Source organism: Eurosta solidaginis, chromosome 4, assembly GCF_040869045.1.
Source record: "Eurosta solidaginis isolate ZX-2024a chromosome 4, ASM4086904v1, whole genome shotgun sequence".
NCBI classification, from domain to species: domain Eukaryota; kingdom Metazoa; phylum Arthropoda; class Insecta; order Diptera; family Tephritidae; genus Eurosta; species Eurosta solidaginis.
Window position 1 is genome coordinate 34,833,253 of NC_090322.1, and position 12,836 is coordinate 34,846,088.

Here is a 12,836-nt window from a genome sequence, read left to right on the forward strand (position 1 = left end):
AGATCAGCCTGAAGACATGCCCTATCCACGGGTGAGCGGATAGGCATTACAAGTTTGACATCATCAGCGTACATCAACGGCTTGCAGCTCTTCAAAACACAAGGAAGGTCATTAATGAACAACAGGAACAAAACCGAATTAAGATGGCTGCCATGAGGAACACCAGAAGTTACGTTTATGAACCGAGACCAACAATTATTAAATATAACTGTTTGTTTTCTTTCCTTCACATAAAGAAACCCAAGATAGAAGCAAAGGAGGAAATCCTAACCGATCAAGTTTGAATAAAAGTATAGAATGAGAAACTTTATCAAATGCCTTACTAAAATCAGTATAAATAATATCAACTTCACAATTAGTCTTAAAACTGTTGGATACAAAGGTTGTAAACTCGAGCAAGTTGGACACCGTTGATTTGCCCTTACAAAAGCCATGTTGTGAAAAGTCAATTAATGAAGATACTCTAAAAGCAATCTGTTTTGTGATAACACAAGTTTACAAATTCAGGTCAACTTTTGGATCTGAGCAGATAAGAGCGATTCTTAACTATATTTGATATGCTGAATTCGAATCTGCATTCGGTTTTTCAAGATTGATTCTAGTTTCCGAGATATCGCATGATAGCACCATTGTGCTGTTATAGCAGCTTTTAAATCGTGGCACTGCTTGATAAGTAAGTAAAAATGGCAGAATGTTCATAAAAGTATGAACATATAACCACGCCGCTCTTAAATAAGTAAATTTATACAGTCCAATAGAATTTAAGATAATATTGTCATACATGCATACTTACAAAACAAACAGGATAAGGTACCTAAACCTATAACACATACACACACATATGTACACACATACAGTCCACTTGAGGAAACATAAGTATAAACAACCCTCATACAAAACAGATGGTTTCAAGCAATGCCCTTGAACAAACAAACAATAGAATCAATAGAACAATAGAAGCAAACAATAGAATAAACTAAGAAGACATTAAAATTAGTTCTTTGTCTAACATTAGATACACAAACGCACTTACAAGTATAGTTACGTTTAGGAACATAGTTTTAAGATTTAGTATATAAGCAAATGTAAAATAATTTAAGACTCAGAATTAAAATATATTCTAAACCATTAACACCATTATATAAAAATAAAAATGCAGAGACAGTGTTGCAAAGTTGATCCAAAGTGTTTTTGTTACGTTTGTGGTGGTTATATGATTAAAAAAAGTGGCAAAATAATAACAAATGCGCTCAAAGATGCGTATCTGCACTACTTTGGTTTCAGCGTAGCAGACACTCGTAAGTCATGGAGACCGAAATTTATTTGTAACGCATGCAAAACAAAGCTGTATAAGTGGTCATCGGGAGAACGTGAGTACTTTTCCTTTTTAATGCCAGCGCTCTGGAGAGAACCTAAAAACCATAAAGATGATTGCTACTTTTGTTTGATGAAAGTTACGGGTATAAATGCAAAAAAATTAGCAAAATATAATTATCCTGATGTATCATCAGTATCCAAGCCAGTTCCACGTACAGCTAATGATCCATTGCCAGTTTATCGAAGTATAAGTGCAAACGTCCTGGAAACTTTAACTCCATCACCCCCGAGCAGTGAAAGCGACTTTGTCATGGAAGGGCCACATTTAATTTTGCAAGATGAACTAAGCGATTTGATTCGTGATTTGAATTTGTCCCAACAAAAAGCAGAGTTGCTAGGATCACGGCTGCAGCAATGGAAAAATCTAGACTCTCGAACAAAAGTTACTGTATACAGAAACAGAAATGAGGCACTTCATCATTATGTGAGGAAAGAATGGCAAAGTCGTACTCAATATGAGCCTGGACAGCAAAACGTCTCCGCTGAACCACTTGCAAATCCACAAGACATTTTCCTGCCACCTCTTCACATTAAACTTGGTCTTATAAAGAACTTCGTCAAAGCATTAAACCGTGAAGGACCGGTTTTTCAGTACTTAGTCAAGTTGTTTCCTAAATTGCATATGCAAAAATCAAAGAAGGAATATTTGTCGGATCTGATATTAGAAAACTAATGGCTGATAAAGAATTTACAAAATGTTTAACGCCCGATGAAGCAGCCGCTTCGTCATCTTTTCAAAATATCCTTCACCACTTTCTTGGTAATCACAAATCTCCTAATTTTGAAGAAATTATTGGCGATATGTTGGAAAATTATTGCAAGATTGGAGCTCGGATGTCTCTAAAGATGCATTTTCTGCATTCCCATCTCGATTTTTTTCCCGAAAACTTGGGTGATACGAGCGACGAACAGGGAGAGCGGTTACACCAAGATCTAGCCAACATTGAAAGACGACGGATTTTGGGATGAAGGCATGATGAGCGACTATTGTTGGACTCTAATACGCGAAACAGATACTAAACAATACAAAAGGCAAAGTTCCACCAATCTTCATTTCTGATTTGTTACTTTTAAGTTAATAAAATGAATATTATTTGACAAAAATCTTAAAAAAAGCATTTATTGACTATATTAAAAACTAGAATCAATCTTAAAAAACGGAATGCAGATTCGGATTCAGCGTCATAAATTGACTTAAAAACCACTTTTAGTTGCCCAGATCCAAAACCGTTTATACTTGTGTAATCAATTCAAATAGCTTAGGAATAGTGTTGAGTTTGGCTATTCCTCTATAATTTATAACCCACGTTCTGCTTCCATTTTTATGCAGTGGTATAATGAATGATTCTTTCCACTTCTTGGGGAATACCCCTTGCTTGCATTAAACAAACAGGCTAGAGGTCGATATAAGTATCGGACCACTAGAGTAAGAAATTTTTAGATTTTCCAGATGAGTTAAAACATCATCAGTACATATATATGGGACTGCCTGGGAATCCAGAGGAGACAATCTGAAAGGATAATTCGATGGCGGGTAATCATAGGTGTTTGAATAATTAGATTCGAAGAAATCCGCAAACATGTTAGCAATTTCGAAGCTATCGTTGGAAATCTGATCATTTAGCTTCATTGTAGAAGGAAACCGTTTTATCTTCCTTTAATTACCGAAGCTGTAAAACGACTTAGGATTGACAAAAATTTGGCTTTTAATCCTACTGATATAGTTCTTGTAACAAATTCTGTTCAATGTGTTATATTTGTGACGTAAAATTGAGTAGGCCGCATAGTCAGTCATTGATCCAGAAAGTTTGTAACGTTTGAATGAACGCGACTTCTGATTTTTCAGGCGTTTCAATTCTTTAGTGCTCCAAGCCGATGATGATATAGCAGTGGTTTCGGACGTAGGTATGCATTTTTCAAATATTCCGTATAATACATTATTAAAATGGGATATACTCTCATCAATATCCCCATCGTACTCAGGCCAATTTATTCTCGATACTTCGAGTACTACTTTACACCAATTGGCTTTTCTAAACAGAAATCGGTGAGGGGTCTTTCGCACTACGTTGGAGGAACGCTCAGATAAATTATGAGATTCCATAAACATCGCGAGAGCAGGATGATACACATCTTCAGGCAGGGCAAGGGGATCGCATCGATTTACAAAACAATTTGAATCGTCTGAGAAAATTAAATCCAAGCATTTATCGAATTTATTCTGAATGTTGTTTACTTGAAAAAGTCCAACATCTGCAAACTCGTTTAGGAAATCATAGTGGATAGCGCGAGAAGAAGTAGGAATATAGCTTCCCATCGATAAGACTCCATGACACACATGGCAGATTAAAATCGCCAAGTACAGTGACAGAATCACAGGCCCTGGCAGTACTGCACAGATTTCATTATTGAGGAATGATTCAAATATAAGGAAATGTCAGATTGTGGGGGAATGTAGTTGGCTATAAAATATTTGTAGGTTGAGGAAAGTTTTACTCTCACACAAAGAAGCTCAGCATTAAAAACTGTTGGTTTTAGCCAAGTCTCAGTAAAAACGAGTACATCATAAGAACTCTCATGACTCAGTAGAAAAATGTCGGTTAGTTTGGTATTCAACCCCCTAAGGTTCTGATAAAATATACTAAATGAGATATTATTTACGTTTGATAAGACATAATTTAAGTTTGTACCACTTCTGGAGTGTTGCCTGGCAAGTTTTTTGATGCATTTAAAGTAGCGCGGTCACGGTTCGACTTTCTAGTAAAAAAATGCACCACAGAGTGCTTCGGCCAGAAAGTAGAATCGAGTACTCTATCAAAAAATGTGTCAGGAACTAAGATTCTGAAAGAAGAGATCTCTCTCCCAGACTTAAAATTAAACTTATTAACATTGATATTGCTGTTAAGTTCAACACCAAGCTTGGAGCATACGTAGTTAGATATATCAGCTTCCGTCAGCGATGCGTGGAGCCGTGATACAAAAATGAACCTACAGGGGGGAACAGCAGTCACCTCCCTAGGAGCACCAGTTTCTAAAGCAACCAATTCAGAAACAGGGGCTGTGATTGGGGCTGCGAGTGCGGTTGTTGTTACAGCAGTCGAATCATTACCAGAATTGGGTTGAATAGCAGGAACATGTAAATTCATCATAATCATCAGCATTAACAGAATTAATGCTGTTCCCAACAGCATTCGCTTTGTTTGTCGAAGCTGGAGTCTTGTTCTTACTAGACATTGTAATGTTAGCAGCAGCACTGGGGTTAACTGTTGTATTGGGAATATCAGCAGTATTAACAGATACAGGAACATTAACACCATCAGAATCATCAGCATTAACAGAATTAGTGCTGTTCCCAACAGCATTCGCTTTGTTTTTTGACGCTGGAGTCTTGTTCTTACTAGACATTGCAAAGTTAGCAGCAGTTCATTAGTATTAACAGGTGCTGTCAATCGTTTAGCATAAGACATTTGTGTATTGAAATCATGCGAGGGGGTGGCGGAGTGTACGCAAAAAGGCTCACTATTGTTATCAGCAGAAATTGGACTTGCATAAAAAGGTGATCGGGCGAGCAAATGGCAATGTATACATGGCTGCATTAGTGTAGGTGAAATCGATAGAGTATGAGGTTTGAGCACGCAACTAATATTACCACTACTCAACGAGTTCGGATTACTGATAGAGCTGACAACATTGTTTATTTTATTTATGCAATCAGCCATCACCTCCACACCCCTTTCATTGTTTTTGTTAGAGTCGTCTCCATTATCTTCAAAATGTTTTTTGATGACATTTTTTATATCAGCCATCTCCGTAAACAAGTCCTTAAATTTAAGGTCCAAGGCAAGCATTGTGGACTCCAATGTAGGTTTATGGGATGCCAACACAGCGTCATATGCGTTACAAAGCTTGCCGTAGGCATTTAGGCAATCCGCGCTCATATTACTTAGGTGGCGGTTCTTCGTAAGCAAAAGTTGCCTTCATAACAAGAACGATGGTAGACATTTTTGCAAAAGCCACCACAAGGCACAGAAAGGGTATCCGAACTTACATACATGTTTGTTAAAATTATTTATTTTTTTTATTTATTTATTATTACGGTCTTTAAGACCTAGTTTAGGTTAAAATAAGAGATTAAACATAAATACTCATGTCACATTTAGTGACGTACAATATAAAAACAGTTTTTCTTTGAACTTATAATATTTTCACAGTCTTTCAAATCAGAAGGTAACTCATTATACGTTTTATACCCTAAATATTTAAGAGACCTTTTGGCGAACTCAGTTCTTATTCTAGGCAGTCTTATATTATTGCAATTTCTAGTTCCATAATTGTGGATTTCATGATTATAATGTATTTTACTACTCAGGTAATTCGGTAACATTCCTAACCTAAGTTGTTGTATAAATTTCAATGTGAAATAACTAACTGACTGTTTAATACTAAGCCAGTTTAATCTATTGAGCATTACAATTTTTGGCGTTCTTGGAGGACATTTTAAAATAAATCGCATTGCCTTGTTTTGCTGTATTTGAAGTTTCTTAATATATGTATCATTACTTAATAGCAGAATAGTAGGACAATAAATAGTGTGGTTCAATAATTGAACGATATACCAATATTTTATGACTTTGACTGATATGTTTACATGTTCTATACATGAAGCCTATTTTCTGTGCAATTTTCCTTTCCAGATAAGTTACATGCTCTCCAAAATTTAGATTATCAGCAATCAAAACTCCTAAATACTTAATTTTGTCTACTCTTTGGATTTCCATGTTTTTTACCTTCAGTGTAATATTATTTAAACTATTGTTACTTTTTTTTTTTTTATTGTTACTTATGATTTTAGTGTTTTTACAAAATATCATGAACTTAGTTTTTTCGAAATTTAATTTCAGTTTTTTAAGGCATAACCATTTGTATAGCGAGTCCAGGTCTTCTTGTACTTTCAGCATGGCACATTCTGCATATTTTTCACTTATGATAAGCAATGCATCATCCGCAAATAGAGGTATTTTACAATATTTTAAGCATCTTTTGATATCATTGATATACAATGTAAACAATATTGGCGCCAAGACCGAGCCTTGTGCACTGTATATGTACATATATGTTTATTAAGTCTATGATCGAAAAGAATCTTACAGACTAGATACAAATGAATAGAAAGATATAAAAACTATATAGTCAAACTTATATATGTAATTACCGTGTACATAATAAAAAAGAAAAAAGATAACAATGAGATGAATAAATAATAAAAATAAATTACAGCCACAAATCCAGAGAAGACTTGAACGTACTTCTCGACAAAGAGAAATCAAGAAGGAAACTCCCTGAGAGTCTATTAAATACGGTAAGTGCGCGGAAAATCGGATCAAACATGCAATAGTTAGCTCTACCGACACGCAAGTAAACGGGCAAGAAAGTACGAAGACACCTATTAGGTACATTAAAATTAACTTTAGCTAGAAGAGCAGAACAATCCAAAGAGCCAGCGATGAGATCATAAACAAACATTAGTAGATGCGCAGTTCTCCGGATTTCAAGAGACTAAAGATTGATAAGTATGCATCGCGAGTAATAGGATGGGGTTGGATCGTCAAAGTTAATAGAAATTAAGCAAAATCTAATGAATTTACTTTGAACCCTCTCTATTCTGGCAGAGTGGCCACTATAGATAGGATTCCAGACAACTGAGGCGTATTCTAATTTTGAGCGAACTAAAGAGATAAAAAGTGCCTTCTTGGTATAGGGATCTTTTGCATATCTGCGAAGGAAGGCAAGGTTTCTGTAAGCCTTCGGAAGGACATAACAGATATGACTAACGAAGGAGAAAGAGGTGTCGAAGACAACACCTAGATCAATAACTTCTTTGACAGAAGCCAGTAATATCGTAGGGCGTGGTATGCAGGGTAGACGACTTGTAAAAAGACATTTGAAGAAAGCATTTTTTGACATTCAAGTAGAGACTATTGGCATTACACCAAGCAACAAGATAATTTAGATCATTTTGTAGGAGCACTGCATCTGACGGGCCATTAATTCTACGAAAAATCTTAAGATCATCTGCATATAAAAGGAAATCAGACGAATTAAAGCAGGAACCAATGTCATTAATAAAAGAGCACAAATAAAAGAGGACCAAGAATGCTACCCTGAGGTACCCCGGATGTTGCCAAGAAAGGTTGGGACTTACAGTCTTCAATTTCGACGCACAAGGACCTATTCGTCAAATAAGATTTTAACCATGATAGGAAAACAGAGTGAAATCCAATGCATTCCAGTTTAAATAAGAAGATTTTATGAGATACTTTATCGTGAAATCGGTGTATACAGTATCTACCTGGCAACCGTCCTGAAATGCAGAGATGCAGAAATCAGAAAACGACGCTAGGTTCGTAAGTCGAGCGACCAGCCACAAACCCATGTTGGCACGGCTCAATGGCGCTTTTGATGACAAAAGTTAGCTTCTCTTTTATAATTTTCTCAAAAAGCTTCGAGCAAACTGTTAGTTTGGCGATAGGCCTATAATTAGAGACGTCATTTTTATTGCCAGCTTTAAAGATTGGACAAATGGAACTTTTTTTCCACCTATCGATAAAAGTTCCGGAAGACAGGGATAAATTGAATATATGCCGAAGAGGTATGCACAAAGATAAACTACAGAACTTCAGGACAAAGGCACAGAGGCCGTTACTGTCACATTTTAACGAGGGTTTAAGGGAGGACATAGCATTGCTGACGTCATCGCCTGAGATCACGAGGGAGCCAAAATCTAGGCGATCATAGAGCCCGGATCGCGAATAAGAGTCATTCAGATCTACAGTAGCATCATCAAAGTTTGATTTAAAGAAATCAGCAAACAGCTCAACTGTTTCTGGTAGGGACTGGGAGCGTACACCATTAAAGCTCATGCAGATCGGTATATTCGTCGAACCACGTTTGGATCGGATAAAGGTCCAAAAGGCATTAGGATTTTCTTTAAGCTCATTTTCGAGCCTACCCATATATCGATTGTAAAGGAATTTGTGAAGGACATTAAATTGACGCATACTGGTAGTGAACTGTTCTCTGAGAAGGATATTATCTGAATCTGCCTTGAATAAGTTATTGAGTTTGTTTCGCTTATTTTTCAACCTCTTAATAAGAGTTTTATTATACCATGGTAATTTATGAAGCCTGGGCCCAAAACGAGGCACTATACTTTGAAATGTTTCAGTCAAATTCGATAAGAAAATATCATAACAAACACTGACGTCATTAGAGGTGTAATCCATAAGAAATGAAGGTACTGACACTCGTCGTTAGTAATAATTGTGTGCCAGCCCTAATAGTCACTGGATGGATTGTAGCCAACGCCATCTAACAGTCAGATCGGTTGCACGAGCAGAAGGTGTAATGTGAAACATATAAGTATGGCAGCGCTGTCTTTTAGGCAAGAATCTGGCAATCAGCCAATCAGGTGCTCGCTTTGATTCTTGCTTAGCTGACGCAGCCCTCTGTAGGAAAACATCGGTAGCTTATTATAAGAGAGATGTTTAAAGAAAATGTGAAAATATGGCAATGAGGTAGACACGAAAAAAAGGAAAGAAGATTGATTGAGAATAGAGCACTGAATGCGAACGGAAAAATAAAAAACCCAACCTTGGCATTATTATTACAAATAAACCGGAATTATAGAGGGAAATATGTTTTCCCAGTTAATTTCAAATAATACATTGTTCAGCTCGCCGAAATCAGTAGATCGAAAGCTGAAAGAGGAATTATCTAAAGCAGGTGACGTAGGGATAGCATCAAAGTTATGTAGATGAATAGCTATTGGTATATGATGCCTATCAGATAGACATACAGGAAAAGTACTCTCAGAGAGTTGCTATATTAAATTCTCGTCGACGAATATAAGATCAAGTAACCTCGAGGGAGTATTAAATAAATTATTGATTTGAATCAAATTACAACTTAAGGTATATGTGGTAAACCAATGTTAACATCCACCACTGATGAAACCTCCTTTCCAATTATCGTTCTGTTTTCTGTCATAGATCAATAAAAAATAAAAAGAAAATATTTTTCCACCAACAAATTTGCAACTTAGAAAAACGGAACTACGATCGAAATGCAGAATACACCAAATCATCGAAAGAGATTGGAACACAGAATACCAAAATTGACAAATCGAAAAAATCCAATCCAAGTTGAAATGCAGAATAGGGCTGAATATTTTCTTTTCCAGCTTCGGATAATTTTTGTCGAGGACACCTTTTGGTAAAAGTCTAGTTGAGGGATCGAGTGCTAATACGCGTCAAAAAAAATCGAGTGGTGTCAAAAGACGCGTACTAATCTCGAGAAGAATAATCCGAAGGTGGAAAAAAGAAAAATTGTAGCTCTGTCCGGAGATATTTGCCCTTGAAGTTGACGATTTTCATGTGGTTGATGTAATGTTGGGGTACCCACAAAAAAATTGTGAACATAAGTGTTTTCTGTGGATATAGTTTTGGTCTCCTAACCGGTGTTGGACCCACCCAGGGTAATTTCTTGTAAGCACGGCCGAAGGTCGCCAACGCAGAAAGGTGCTCTGCGCAAAAATACTATGCATACCACCCCCGGTTTCGGAGGTACCCGCGGTTCGTTTTTCTGTTTTTCGTTAATATCTTTTGACCGAGTTAAAATTTTTATTTTCCGCCTTCGGATTATTAATACTGATGTCAAGACGCGTCATTTGATACCTCTCTTGATATTTTTGGTACAGTATTAGCAGTCGATCCCTCAACTCGACTTTTAGGTAATTGTGCAGTTTAGGGGTTCCACCCTAAAATTGGGCCTTTTTTTTGAGTGAGGTATCAAAAAACGTGTATTCACGTCTAGATAAAGAATCCGAAAGCGGAAGTTAACTTTTTTTACACGTTTAAAATTTATTCGTCTTGTCCATATTGTTCCCGCACATTTACAATCTTTTAAGCGCACAAATCTCATCCTGTTTTGTTTTTCGATAGATTAATACAATTTGATATTCACGAATTAGTGAAAAAATGTGTCTAATTTCTCTAATTAATATGCAATTAGGTAATAAAAACACAGAAAATACACTATAATCACTTGATTCGTTGTTGAAGAAAAAAAACCTGATGGTGAAGTGTTGGCACATGAGCAATTATAGAAATTAACTGAAGAAGAAATTACTCTTGCTTTTCTCAAGTCATCTGCGTAGAACACCCTTAGCCGATCCGACACCGGCTGCCCCATGCACAGTAATTCTGCGTAGAACACATTTCTGCATAGGCGGCCGCGTTTATAAAAAATAACCCTGGGCTACGCCATGCCATGTGATGTCCTGTGTAGTACACCCTTCTGCGTAGGACATCAGAAAGGTGTTCTACGCAGAATTACTGTTCATGGCGCAGCCGGTGTTGGATCGGCTAAGGGTGAACAGAGTTAGCTGCCGTTTTCGGACTCTTAATCTAGACGTAAATGCGCTTCTTTTGATACCTCACTCGAAAATATTGGCCCACCTTTAGGGTGGGCCCCTAAACTGCGCTACTAACGACTTTTACCCTCCAGATATTTTTGGAAGTGTTATGCTGTCGTGTAAAATTACCGACCACTGTTGTCAACTATTACCGTCAGTTTTATAGGAATGTGTTTTAATTAATTAGGCGTAAAGAAATGCGCGGTAATAAATGTTTGGATCAATCATGATTCGATAACTATATATTTCGATACCTTGTAAGTACAAGAATATCAACATTTCTTTCGATGCCTACTTGCATCGTTTCATCCCTATACATAAATACATGTATATACATATATTTCCAACTATGAATACTAAATTATGCTCACCGTCTGCTTTTTTGCATCGCCCCAATACCGTTTCGAGTATGCCGTTACTATATTTTACGCATTTTATTTATTATACATTATCCTTTTTTTATACTTCAATTTATGAACTTGCAAAAAAAAATTTTTGGAACGCCAACCCACTTTTCATTTAGCAATCTAGCCTTCATGCTTTTAAATGCCGCGCAGCAGAAGCCATTTTGTTTAAATTTTTTAGCATAGAAATTTACAAAAATGTTCCTAAAATATCACAAATCGTTCGCTCCTTCATCGGAGTTGCTTATTTTTTATTTTATTTTTTTTTTAGCGCTAATTTAATTTTACTCAAATTAAAGATATTTTCTAACGCCATAAACCAAGCCACAAAATTTTTAAGAAGCGTGCAAAGTAAAGATGGCAAATGTTAATGTGCGTGGGGTTTTCTCACAGCGACTGAAAAATCACAATAAAAACAGCGTTGGCTATCAAGAAATCGCCGTGACTCACTTGTTCCGTTCCAATGAAGCGTGATCCAGATACGGATAGAAGTTTAACATGCAAATGCAACAACAATGTGATCCATATGTATCAATTTATTGTTGCATTTGCATGTTATACTGTTTTCACACAGAAACTTAATGATCTCATTTCACCTTCTAATGAAATCGTAAATTTTTTGCTTTCACACAAAAGTAACTGCTCGATTAGTATGAAGGATGAAATGTCAAGCGAATAAAATGACAATGCTATATGACAGACAATCATGGCGGAACGATACAAGGTGGCAGCATGGTGAAATACCTACAACAAAAAAAATTTCATGTACTTGTAAATTCGAAGGAAAAATGTCAAAATCGTACTGCGGCGGTAGTTGATATATCAAATCAAATAAAAAAGGTTATAATCAGCTGTTCGATGCGGTCACCTTGTATCGTTCCGCCATGCAGACAATGACATTTACTTTGACAAATGACATTTTTAAGCACTGAACCAGGGTTCAACTATATCCAGGTTGGCTCATCTGTAAAGCAACAAAATATGTCTGTTCAAATTGTCAAAATCTGTGTATTGGGGTTGGTGCGAATGGTATGGAATGGAAACATAAAACTTAGCAGTTTTTGTATGTGTAAGTAAAATGTTGCCAATGTGTTGGTTTCATTTTGAATTTGCCATCTCCTTTTGACAATCCCTTCGACCATGCAATGACATAAATAGAATCAGCTGATGAGATGAGCCAACCTGTACATAATTAAACCATGCACTGAACACACCAAAAACTAAGAAGCGGAACGCGGCCAACAGAGTTGCATTGTGCTTTTGACTTCATTAAGCTGGAGACATTGGTGCTTTATCGGTAACCGTATCGGGAACCTTTTAACAGCTGATTCGACCAACCTTATGAGAATCAATGCAATCGATTATTGGTGCCGCTAAGGTCGTAAACGTATCGTAGCCAACCAATTGGGTTTTGGTTTACCGTCGTAACGATAAACAGCTGATTACGTTAGGGATACGACTACAGTGATACGACAAACGGCACCAATGACTCCAGCTTTAGGCATTCGATTAGCTACTAATGAAATAATTATAGATTCGAATTTTGTAGGGAAGATTGAGCTCAATAAGCGTCTTAATGTAGA

The 12,836-nt window shown here is 36.6% G+C and overlaps 1 protein-coding gene across 5 annotated transcripts in view; it reads right to left on the minus strand.

Moving 5' to 3' along the window:
- The window catches only part of LOC137249591 (uncharacterized), a 157,535-nt gene extending 145,923 nt beyond the window's left edge, over nucleotides 1-11,612 (minus strand). For all 5 annotated transcript variants that reach the window (XR_010952439.1, XR_010952437.1, XR_010952436.1 and 2 more), the window contains exon 1: nucleotides 11,221-11,612. The gene's annotated coding sequence lies outside the window, so the exon portion shown is untranslated. The remainder of the gene's footprint in view (nucleotides 1-11,220) is intronic.
- Between the last annotated feature and the right edge of the window lie 1,224 nt (nucleotides 11,613-12,836).